Source organism: Rhinolophus sinicus, linkage group LG03 (genome assembly GCF_036562045.2).
Source record: "Rhinolophus sinicus isolate RSC01 linkage group LG03, ASM3656204v1, whole genome shotgun sequence".
In the NCBI taxonomy this organism is placed as follows: Eukaryota; Metazoa; Chordata; class Mammalia; order Chiroptera; family Rhinolophidae; genus Rhinolophus; species Rhinolophus sinicus.
Genome location: NC_133753.1, coordinates 110,870,057 through 110,882,010, shown reverse-complemented (window position 1 = coordinate 110,882,010; position 11,954 = coordinate 110,870,057).

Here is an 11,954-nt window from a genome sequence, read left to right as displayed (position 1 = left end):
ATGTCACATGGGCTGGCACTTCTAGCTCCGTGCTATTTAAACCAAGGCATGTCAGGACCATTAGAGAGAGACTTGTTGGTAGTGGTAACATCAGGGGAAATGATATGGCATATTTTTCGTTTGGATTGGTGGGTCTCTAAGGGAACTAGGCAAGCAGTTTACATAAACCCTAAATAATATGATCTTTCTGTAAATAGAATATCGGTGTAATGGTATTTAGTTTGTTCAAGCAGTCATGCTAGGGACTATGTTGAAATTACATTAAAGCAAAACGTGTTCTGTCCACTTTGCTAAGAGTCATAAATCTAGAGTCCCGACAGTGGAGACAAATCTATCCATTGCAATAGAATTGGATGCAAGTGGGTTGGTCCTTTTGAAGAGCATGATGAACAAAATATATGATTGAAAAATATTTTGAATGCTCAAAAAGTGGATAGAACAATTTTGAAGTTCTAAATCAAACTGACAATTAAATTGCTACTGGGAAATATTCACGAAAGTTAGCATGGGTGATGGTAAGTAAGGTGAATATTTCAACATCATATGAATGTTACAGAAGGAGTCATAATGAGGCATAGTGTGAATATACCGGGGAAACCACTTTTTGTCAGAGAAGTAAATCGCACTTTGGTGGACAGAGAAAAACCTAAAATAAATCCCCTTGTTAAACTCCTTTAAACTAATAAACAGGATGTGTGGTGCATGGTACTGTGAAAGCAGGCAAGTGTCCAGTGAAAATAAAAGAGAGGAAACACTACCCACATGAAATGAAATACAAGGATTTGGCTTGTTGGAAACAATGTGTTATTCATACTTGAACCTAACCTGTAATTGCCAATATTGAATATTTTATATCATTATACCAGTCGCATTTGAAACAAAGTAAATTACACACTTAGAAAACTTGGACAGAATTAAAAACAAACCACAACAATACACCTGAGAAATCATTTCTAATATGGAAGAAACTTGTGTCACAGCGTAGATGCAAACAGATACAATAACACACCAGCCACAAAACTTTTTACACTTTAATCACTTGTTCTTTAAAAACATGTTTATCAAGAACGTTTATTTTAAGAAGCGTCCTTAATTGCAATGAATAAAATGGGCAGCTGGGAAAACCTCTAGATATAGTAAATTTTTTTAAAACTACTTTGACCTAAATATTTAGATAATTGAGGAAAGGTTATATATAAGGTTATATTTATTTTTAAATTATTTATAGGCTAGTTTCAATCTTGTATTTCATTTTGAGTATCTAGACCAAAACTTAAATAAATCCTTTCAGCATTCCCTGTTTTCTAATTTTAGAAATAATGCATACTTCATTTAAAACTCATGGTATTTTCAGTGTTAAAAAGATACAAGGTGTGATCACAAAATATGGTGAACGTTTAAACTTTTAAAACTATTACAGTAAAAGACACATTGCCATTAATCCCCCTCAAAATACTCCCCCTCACTTCAAACACACTTATCCCATCATTCTTGCCACTTTCTGAAACATTTTCTGGAAGTCCTCTTTCATGAGTGTCTTTACTTCATCCTCCATCATGACAATGCTCCGTGTCACACATCGCTTCTGGTATACGGCAATTTCTGTCAAATAAAAACATTACGGTGTGTCGTCATCCACCTTATTCACTGGATCTGGCACCGTGTGAGTTCTGGTTCTTCCCCAAAGTCAAAATGACCATGAAAGGTAAAAGTTTTGAATCAATTCAGACATTGAGGCAGCCACAACAGCATAACTAAAGACACTCATGAAAGAGGATTTCCAGAACTGCTTCAGAAAGTGGCAAGAACGATGGGATATGTGTGTTCAAAACGAGGGGGAGTATTTTGAGGGGGAGTGATGGTAATGTGTCTTTTACTGTAATAATTTCTTTTAAATTTAAACACTCTCTGTATTTTTTGATGACACCTCATCTTGATGAAAAACCTTCTCAGAGGAGCTGCAGTTCTCCTTTACTAAACATCACAATAGCAGCAAGGATACCTGATAGTTTAGCAAATAACTGTGTCCATTCGTTTGATTGTGAACAAACTTTTGGATCAGAAACTGCTTCACAATAAAACTGCCTAGACTAATTTAAAGGAAATACTTAGTGATATTTACCTTGGTCAAACAGATGTTGTTTCTAAAAAAACAAAAACAAAAACAAACAAAAAAACTCAGCATCTTCATTTATATGCATTGATTTGTTCCTCCTCATATTTCTGACCATGGTGGAAACATGAATGAGAGCATGAGGTGGAAGGAAAAATGGTCAGACCTGTCATGGCTCAGATTCTGGGTCCCCCAGGTGTCAGCTAGGTATTTCATTAAGGTTCTGAACTCCTAAGCCTTGTTTCTTCATAAGTAAAACAGAGATAATGCTACTGAACTTGTGTGTGTGTGTGTGTGTGTGTGTGTGTGTGTGTGGTGGTGGTGGTGGTGGTGGTGGTTTGCTGTGTTAGTTGATAAGCTGTCCAAGGAAAGAGTGCTGTGAGATCTGCTAATCCTACCTCTAAGTATGACTACAGGACAACTGTACATACCATTGTTTGGGAGTGTTCATGACATCTCTGTGGGCCTCTTCTAAAGCAAAGTGAGCTTTTTCACAGTTTATCTAGCTTTCCTACTATTATTCCATAGGCTACCTTTGACTCTGGCCCAGGGTGCAGGAAGTGGGTGAGGATACAGGAGATTTCAAGGAGCAGGATTCAGGTCTGCAGACCAGCCATGTTCCCACTCTCAGTCTAGTCCCAAGAATCTTCCCACTGTCCTCTACAGTCAAAGGGAACATTGCCATTACAGACTGGTGCTCATACCTAAAAAAAATGTTTGGAGGGAAATCCCCAACACATTAATTTATTCATCAAGCAAAGCTATATTGGGCTCTTATTTTATTCTTGTCAGGCTAAGTGCTAGAGGTTCTGAAAATAATAAAACAGATACGGCTATTACCCTTACAGAGCTTATAGTCTAGTGGAGAAAAGAGATATTAAACAAACAAATAATCATATGAGTATAGCAGCAAGAAAAAAGTAAATATTGATAGAAAGTATGTTACTCTTTGGGAGATAACTGTTCTTATTTATGAGATTGTCTTCATGGCTTTTCTGAGTGTCAAAGACAGAATCCGTAGGACATGGATGGGATAAACTAGGTCGACCCAAAGTTATAAATAACTTGCTTGCAAGTTGGAAAACTTTTGAATTTTCTGAAGCCATGGGGAAATAGCAGTTTAGGAACCCAAGAGAGAAAAAGAGACAGAGCAAGAAAGACATCTAACAGCATGGTGAGATGCTGGGAAACACTCGGAAAAAAATGGCCAATCAGAAATTCTAGAGCACATTATATAGAATAGTGGAAAAGTCTTGCTGTTGAAACACAAAGCTCACTCTTCCAAATTAAGCCCAATTATCGTAACAATCTTCAAACACCTACTAATGTTGATTTTCTTAGTATAATCAATTTTGAACTTTTGTTAAACAATTTTTTGTTTAATTAATTGTTTGTTAAAACAATTTTGAAGTTAAATATTTGAACTTTTTTTCTGTCTTGATGTATGTTACATTTATCTCCCAAATTGGTAGTTGGTAGTCAGTTATCATGATGCTAGACTTGGTTCAATTACATTTGGCAAGAGTGTCTCTCCAAGCTGGCATTCTCATGGACACAACTTTCATTTGAACTTGATTATACTAGAGGATGGTACCTTCTCTTTCGATACTTAATTTGCTTGTGTTGGGCACCGGTCTCAGTACCTTTTAGAAGTGTATGACTTTCTGTGCCTTTAATTAGATGATGCTTTTGTTTGCCTCTGAGAGGGTCTGTCTTCCCTTATTTACCATCAAATGGCTGTCCCTCTCAAGGATCTTTTGGTCTGTCTTAAAAATTCTTATGTAGGTGCTCATTAATGAGGAAGTGAAATATGTCTGTCATCATGGTGGCATTTTCTATATATACTCATATTTATTATGTATCTACAGCAAAAAAAGGAAAATTAATATCAGACTGCAAATTTACAAGTTTACAAGCATTTAAAATCCTCCCCCCCAACTCCCCTCGATCAATTCTTACACGCATGATATGACAAAATTCAAAGTATATGAATTGTGCAACTCTCACAATTTCACGAAGTCTATAAAACCACATTACTCGTGACGAAGAAAACATTGAAGATGCTCAAGCCCCACAAAGTCAATTTTGATATTACATACCTGTATTTTACATACAGTTATCTCAAACATATTTGAGATTTTGAGGACGATATAGCTAACAATTTTCACATACTGGAACAGTCTGGAACTATTACAGACCCTTCTGTGTCGGAGACCCAAACCAGTGTCCTTCATGCCAATAGAATGAGACTAATTTCTGTAAGGCAGAGCAGAAACTGTATTCTTTGATCAAGGAATGGAGACGGGTGAGCACATGCTCTGATGGCACCTTCTCCCTGACTAGGCAGGACCTTTCTGTATTTATAGGCTGTGGTGTGGAGTGATTAAGTTCTTTTCGGCATGTGAGGTTATTCTTCTGTTGCACTCAGCCCTTTTGCGCACGGCCCTTTTACGCACTGCCCTTTTTACACACGATGCCCCCACACCATCTTGGATTTTGTGCAGGGCATCTTTGGTCTTGGTCTTTGTGCTGAGCTGTAGGGAATCCTTTTCAGTTCCTATAAGCAAGCATAGCTCGCGACATAGTTTAGGCATTGAGAAGCATTAGGGTCTTTTAGACGATAGCCCAGCAACAGAAGTAAATTCTATTTGTGCATATTAAAGGAAGGGTGATGCTACAAGACTAACTGATTTGGAGTCCCAGATGACTGTATAGGCACAAATGTAGTAAGTGCTATGCGTGAATAATATGGGATGCTCTGAAATCACACAACAGGAGAACCTGATCTGCAATGCAGAGTCAGGAAAAGTTTCTCTGAAGCAGTGAGATTGAAACAGGGACTCTAAAATTGCCATGAGAATTAAGAATTAAGCCAGGTGAATGGAGTGGGAGAGGAGGTAGTGATGTGACAGGAAATGTTTCAGCTAAAGGGATAAGATGGTGGAAAAAAGACCTTGACGGAGGAAACAGTCCATAATTGGGGAACAAAAATAGGGCCGTTTGGAGCCAAAGGCTGGAGTGATGCACAGGGACCAGATTTTTGAGTCTGCAAGATTATGCTGAGGGATTTTACCCTTGTTCTAAAAGACATGAGATGATGTTGAAGAGTTTTATACACATGACTGACTTAAATGAATTTACTGGAGAGTGGAAACCGTTTAGGTAAGAAACATCAGGGTGATTAGTTCGGAGGCACTTTACATGGTTGAAGGCAGCGTCACTGGTATCTTGAACGGGGACAGTGGTGGAAACTCAGAGAAGTTGAAGGATTTGAGGGATGGTAGAAGGTTTTAACATATAATTTGAAGGTAGACCTCAGGTTCTGATGACAATGGAAAAGCGAAGTGGAAAGGAATGTCAAGGATGACACTCAGATTTTCAGTAAGAGCAGTTGGATGAATCATCAAAAGTGATTTTCGATACATGAATATTTTGTTACATTTTTTGTTGTCACTTAATTATGCAGACAAAGTTCTTAATCATCAATTTCGCTTTACATAAATTTGCAAAAAACATCTCACTGATTCAAACTACAATGTCTTTGCTGACCCCTGGTGTTAGTTAGAGTCTTTGGTTACAGGTAACAAAAACCACTCAAAGTAATTCATGTCAGGGGAGTTTTATTATAAAGATTTACAGAGAAAAATCAATTTCTCCACCATGGCGGCCAGGTCTCACAGGAGCCAGGTTAACCTGCTCAGAAAAGGACTGGCACCCAGAAAATATTTTAACAAATGGAACATCATTCAGGGGCCCAATGCTGCTTTTTCAATAATTATGATGACTATGGCCTTCTTTGAGCAGTTAACAAGAATCAGCTATTCTTTCTATGTCTACTTCTTTCTGTGTATCTTTTCTTTTCAGTTTTCTACCTAACTCTTGAGTTTCCTTACTCACTAACTCTCTGAGTTCCCAATTCTAATTCTCGAGAGAGATTCACTATGGTAGTTGTTGAGTGAAGCTCTAATGCCCGGCTACCTGACAAGCTGCTTGCCTGTCTATCTACTGGCTTCCTCCCTGTCATGTAGCCTCCTTGGCTCAGTGATTTCTACCAGCGGGTCCGCGTGTATGGTCAGAATACTACCACTTTTAAATAAGGGACTTTTTAAAAAATCCTTTGGTAGGGACTGGAGAGGTGACAGTATCTCTCAGAAGAAATCTATAGGGAAGGCAGGCACCACGAGGATAAAAGACTGCTCCAGCATCTTTTTATTTTATGCACTTTCTCTTAAATTTTAATGTAAGTTGTTTATTTCCTCTGAGCAATGAAAAAGTAGACCTAGGCTAGCCATGAGGAACCCCATCACTTAAAAAAAAAAACAAAAAACGAAATAGAAAAGAATAGTTGCTTTAAGATTAGGTTGGGATGTGAGTGGGAATGCAAACAAATTGTGCCAAGAAACCCTCCAAGGTGGGTGACACAGAAGTGCTACTATGAAGATTGTTCTAAGGGACTAGTCTCACTGGGGACCCCTTTTGTACTTAGTCACTTTTAATTTATCATCACATCTCAGGAAATTTAAAAAAAAATGGAATAGCAGTTATTTCCTGCCTTTCTCTTTTGCTTTGAAAAGCATGAGGTGTCCTGGTGAGCTCAACATACTCCAATCATGATGACAAAACTTCTTTCTAACAGCTAATAATTCCAGTAAAATGACCTGTGTAAAAGGCTGCAGTTGTTACAAATGGGTTGGAAGGCACATGTTTCAAAAATGCTTTTCTCACTTTTTTCCCCCTTTTCTCTCTTCCTTTCTGTTTTCAAAGTCCAGGCTTTTGGACATCCTGAGCTCTTTGCATGTAAATCTGTGTGGGTGGACGTGATGAGAAGCAGTTGAATAAACTTCCCTTAGAGCCACTAAAGCTCTTGTAGAGGCTAACAGAGGGCAGGAGCTGATCAAATGGTCCAGAGTTAACAAGAGATCCATGAGTACTGATTTTAATTCATCAGGTTCCCCTTCCCCCAAATACAAAAGGAAATATTTTCTTTAAAAGGGGGGGGGCGGCGCCTAATTAAGGTTTATTGAGGAATTATGACTTTTTGCATGTTATAACCTATGTGTGCAATCATTAAATTGTAGATTTACTCTTTTGCTTATTTGTAGTAAATAAAATTAGAAGCATTTAAAACACATTGGGGACCTAAATTTATAATATTTAGAATTTCATTGCTTAGCTATATAGCTTTATATCTGTTTTTGAATTAATACATTTATGTGTAGGTTTGGGAATATATTTCACATCCTAGGAAATGGTGTATTCAGGTCCTGTTTTCCAAGTATAAATTCTCTAAAAAATAGTTAGACAGGTATGCAAAATGTGATAGCAATGGACAGACAGGACTGTACATTCAGGCTATAAATGCAACTCAGCAAATTTGTTTTATCTTATAAACTCAAGGCTTGAAAGAAATTAAGCCTGACCTATATAAAGTAAATGGTAGAAGTTGGTAAAGTTTCTACAAACACTGCAAAAGAATATTTATTTTCTGTATTTCTTTTCATTATGAAAATTTGTTTCTGTAGTGTTTTTGTACATAGTAGGCATTCAAAATATGTTAATTCTTTCCATTTTACTGCTTTTTCTCCATTCTCTATTTCTTACGCTGGAACCTATTTTTCAAACTTTTTTTTCATCACTATCATAAAAATCAGTTTTGGTAGCTTCAGATATGCTGGTATACATCTACTTAAAATGGAATGAAGTGGAGTATATATAATTCTTGTATATACATGATGGTTTTTTACTTATTACTCTTCTTACCCAGATATACTGAGTCTTTCTAAAATGAATTCTCAGACTTTGAAGACCATGCTAAAAATAAATACACACTATACTAGTTTTATTCTATAGGATGGAGAAAACATGTATATGGGAAAATAAATTTCTGAAGTCAGGAAATAGAAGTCCAAAAATATATTTACTTAGGTTTTTGCTGGTGCATGAAATAATTTTATTTATTATATTGAAATTCAAGAATTTTTGTAGAGAAAAGTGATGCAGAAAATTGAGCTCAGCAGGGGTAATGAAGTTAAATGGGAAGGCAATTTATATGAGGCTACATTCCGTGGGAATCAGTTGTTTTTTGAGAACACTAAATTCAGACTTTTTCCACTTATTATCTATTTGGATTATCACCTAAACATTGTAATGTTCCTTTGATTAAAGAGAAAAAAAGTACTAAATTTTTCTTTATGGAAATTTGAAAGTGAATTTCCTTCCTCCTATTGAGAGAGTATAATTTGCTAAATTATATAAAAATTGGCCATATGCCTTTTTAAAACTTTATTATAGATTAAATTTTAAAATATCAATTTTCAATATGTAAGTTGCCTTCAGTAGAAAAACCTAGGGAGATGCTGGTGGCTCAAATAGCATTTAGAACCCCAGATGGAATGGCTTCATAAATTAAACATCTGCTTCATATTGTGAAAGTATTTGATTTAGATTTCCGATGTTATTAGAATTAGATTCTTGGTGTATTTTTTAAATTTGCATTACAGATTAAGTTTTACTAATTTTAAGATAAAGATATCTAAACAGTCTTATGTTAAATATAAAATTATCAAAATTACTGCGTGAACCATTTATCATTTATGTGTAGCATTAGATTCTCTCCTTCCCTCTGTCCCACTCTTCTCTCTCTCTCTCTCTCTCTCTCTCTCCCTCTCCCTCTCCTTTTCCCTCTCTCTCTCCCTATGTCCCTTTGCAGCTAAGTATTTAACTATAAAATTTGTGACATATGCAATTATATGGATATTTTCTCATCACAAAACATTATTTCTGTTTTGAGGTCATTTAATGACAGCCATCATGTAAAATGAAACTATGAGGGATAAAATTAGCATCTCTACTACAATATCTTCAACCAGATTTTGTAGCCCTAGCATATCGCCTTAGATAATATGTAATCGAACCGAATGCTTTAGTGTCTAGACAGAGCCAAAATGATACAAGAAGATCCCATTCAGGTATAGGGAAAAGAACTGTCATGCTTGCCATGATTGGTTTTTGGCATGGCCAGCATCTCTCTCCCTTCTATCTGGTCAGAGCAACCCTTATCTCCATGCAGACATGGTAGAGCTGCCTATCATGTTCCCCTCCCTACAGTGCCCTGCCTTGTGCCAGTCTGTGTGCTAATTTAGAGCTTCTTAATGGGGGAGTAATTATTACTATTGTCAAGCAAGGCGATGCCAGGCAGGAAGAGTTTGGGAGGAGATGGAGGATTGTCTCTCTTCTCCAACTCCTGATTCTATCTCTTGCTCTAGTTCCGGGCTTCCTGCCATTGTCAACACTAACTTTAACTTGGGACCAATAATTTAACTTTTGGACAGATCTTCTTGGTTCTGCAAGAAAGAGACAATCTGTGGTCCGAGCTGGCTTGTCTAAAATCAGAGTAGTGAGAGCGTATAGCGTTGCTAAAATATATGCCTTTTTGTTGGCAGATGTGAATCCTGGATGGCTGAGTCAGGTCAGCATGGACTCCATATACTCCTCCCACGTGAACAAAGGGACCAGCACAGGACTCAGGGCGGACCAACCAAGAATGCCATCCCTCTGTCCAGGGTGAGTAGTTAAAAAGCTGAATGTGGCTCAAAGTAGACATTAAGAATCCTCCCAAAGATTCGTTACATGGATGCTGGGGTGGAAAGCGTGCCTCTTTTGCTGTGGTATTGAAAGTTATAAGAATGACTTAAGCAGATGTATGTGGCCATCTTTTTAATTTAATTTAATTTTGTTTTGTTTTATTTTACTTAAGTGATTGTTCTGGCTGAGCAGGAAATTGAGATAATTATGGCCTGATTATGCAGAGCCCAGCATGCCAAAGTAACCAGCTTGGGCTTAATTCTAGTATTGATGGAGATCCACTTGATAGCTTTAAATAGGGGGAAGATATGTACAGATTAGCATTTGACATTATGTCACTCTATCCATTTTGTTGCAGAAATATGTATATCAAATAAGAGTGGTTTTTAATAATGCCACAGAATGTAAACGTTAATAAACATAAAATATAGAGAAAAGAATAATTTATGATATACTTCCAAGAAATCTTTTGAAATATATTTTGAACCTATAATACACAGCTCTGTGAAAAAGTTTATTTAAGCTCTGCTAATTAATGTCAGTGTGATTGTGGATGAGTTCTCTGTCCTCGATATCAGGTATTCTCAATGTCAGCACTGTTAACAGTTTTGAAGACAAACTTTTTTTAGAGTGTGGCCATCTTTTCAATTTATAAATAAAAAGCTCTCTTCTGTCAGAGGGACTAACCTGCAAACAGAAGCTGTATTAAGACATTGTTTGGGTCCCAGGACTTGCTGTGTTTGAAGTTAATATACCCTTGAATTTTCAGTTACATCCGCAAAAGAAATTCCTATTTCTGTGAAAACATAGTTTGAAATGTTTGTCTGTCATTTGTAGCTGAAAAATTTGTTTACTACATGTAACAAAAATAACCACAAAATGTGTTCACAGATTCATATTTGTATGTTGGTTTTACTTACTGATTAAGTAGTGATTGGAATGATCAGTATAAACATGGTTGATTTATACACCGAGTTTAATGCTCTTAGCATTGTAGGTATCTGAACTTAATTGACTCAGTTGCTAGGCAACTCAAGTCATTGTTTGGAGATCAAAACTACATAGAGTTTTTTAAAAAATGGTCAGCTATTTTTTATGATTGTGTCTGGGGCAAAGATACTATTAATCTCTGTGATTTACTACTTACAGAAAGATATTGTCCTTTTAAATGCAATCCCAAAATTCTTTGGGCAATAACACAGCAAATAGTACCCAGAGCAGCATATTATGATATTAATTGGTAGGTTAATGGGAAAGGCTCTTGATGGTACAGAATGAATAAGAAGAAAAAAAGTAAGCAGATTATCTGAGGAGGTGAATTTAATTGTTCTGCTAATGACATCTGCCATTTTGGTGCAAATAACTTCCATCCCACTGTTCACAGCGTACATAAAGATAAACTTGATGAACTAGATGTAAACTATGACCAAACAAAACTATAATGTTATTAAAGGAAAATCTAAATAAACATTAGCCACAAAATGCACCAAAAATATCTTCTTAGCTTCGCTGACAATCAAGGAAATGTTAACATATTAGAGATTCTTTTCCTGCATCAGAACATTGCTTGTAAGGTATTTTATATTCTGTTAGTTGCCTTTTGGAAGGCAATTGATCGGTATTTCTTAAAACTAAGAATGCACACATCCTTACATCCAACAATTCCACTTCTGGGAATGTAGCTTAAAGACGTAATTAGTCATTTGTGCAAAAGTGTAAGGGTACTTTTAATGATAAACATAAGAAACACTGTAATTGTCCAACAATAAAGAGTTAAGTAAATCACGGTAGTGCCATACTTTGAATAATAACATAGTTTAAATGAGAGAGCTGTAGACCTATAGGCATTGACATGAAAATGTCCCCAAACTTATAGTGGAAAAGGAAGTTTCAGAATACTGCATTTAGTGTGATGTTGTTTACGGAATGTAAAAGACATTTATTTATTTGAAAAAATATATGTAAATGCACAGAAAGAGGACAAGGTGGAAGAATGCCTGACAAATGTTAACATTGTTACCTCCAAGGAGGAGAATGAGATTGAAAGAGAGAAAATTGAGAATATCATATTTTTCTCAGAAAAAAACTTCGATATTCTTTCAATCATGGATAGCAATTATTATTCACATATTACTTGTGTAATTTTTTTAAATGCTGCAAATAAATAGGAAAATGCAAGGAAAGGAGAATGAAAGCTCAGAGTATGAGAACAATACTTCACTCACAAGGAGAAATAGATAACAAATCCTATTGTTAG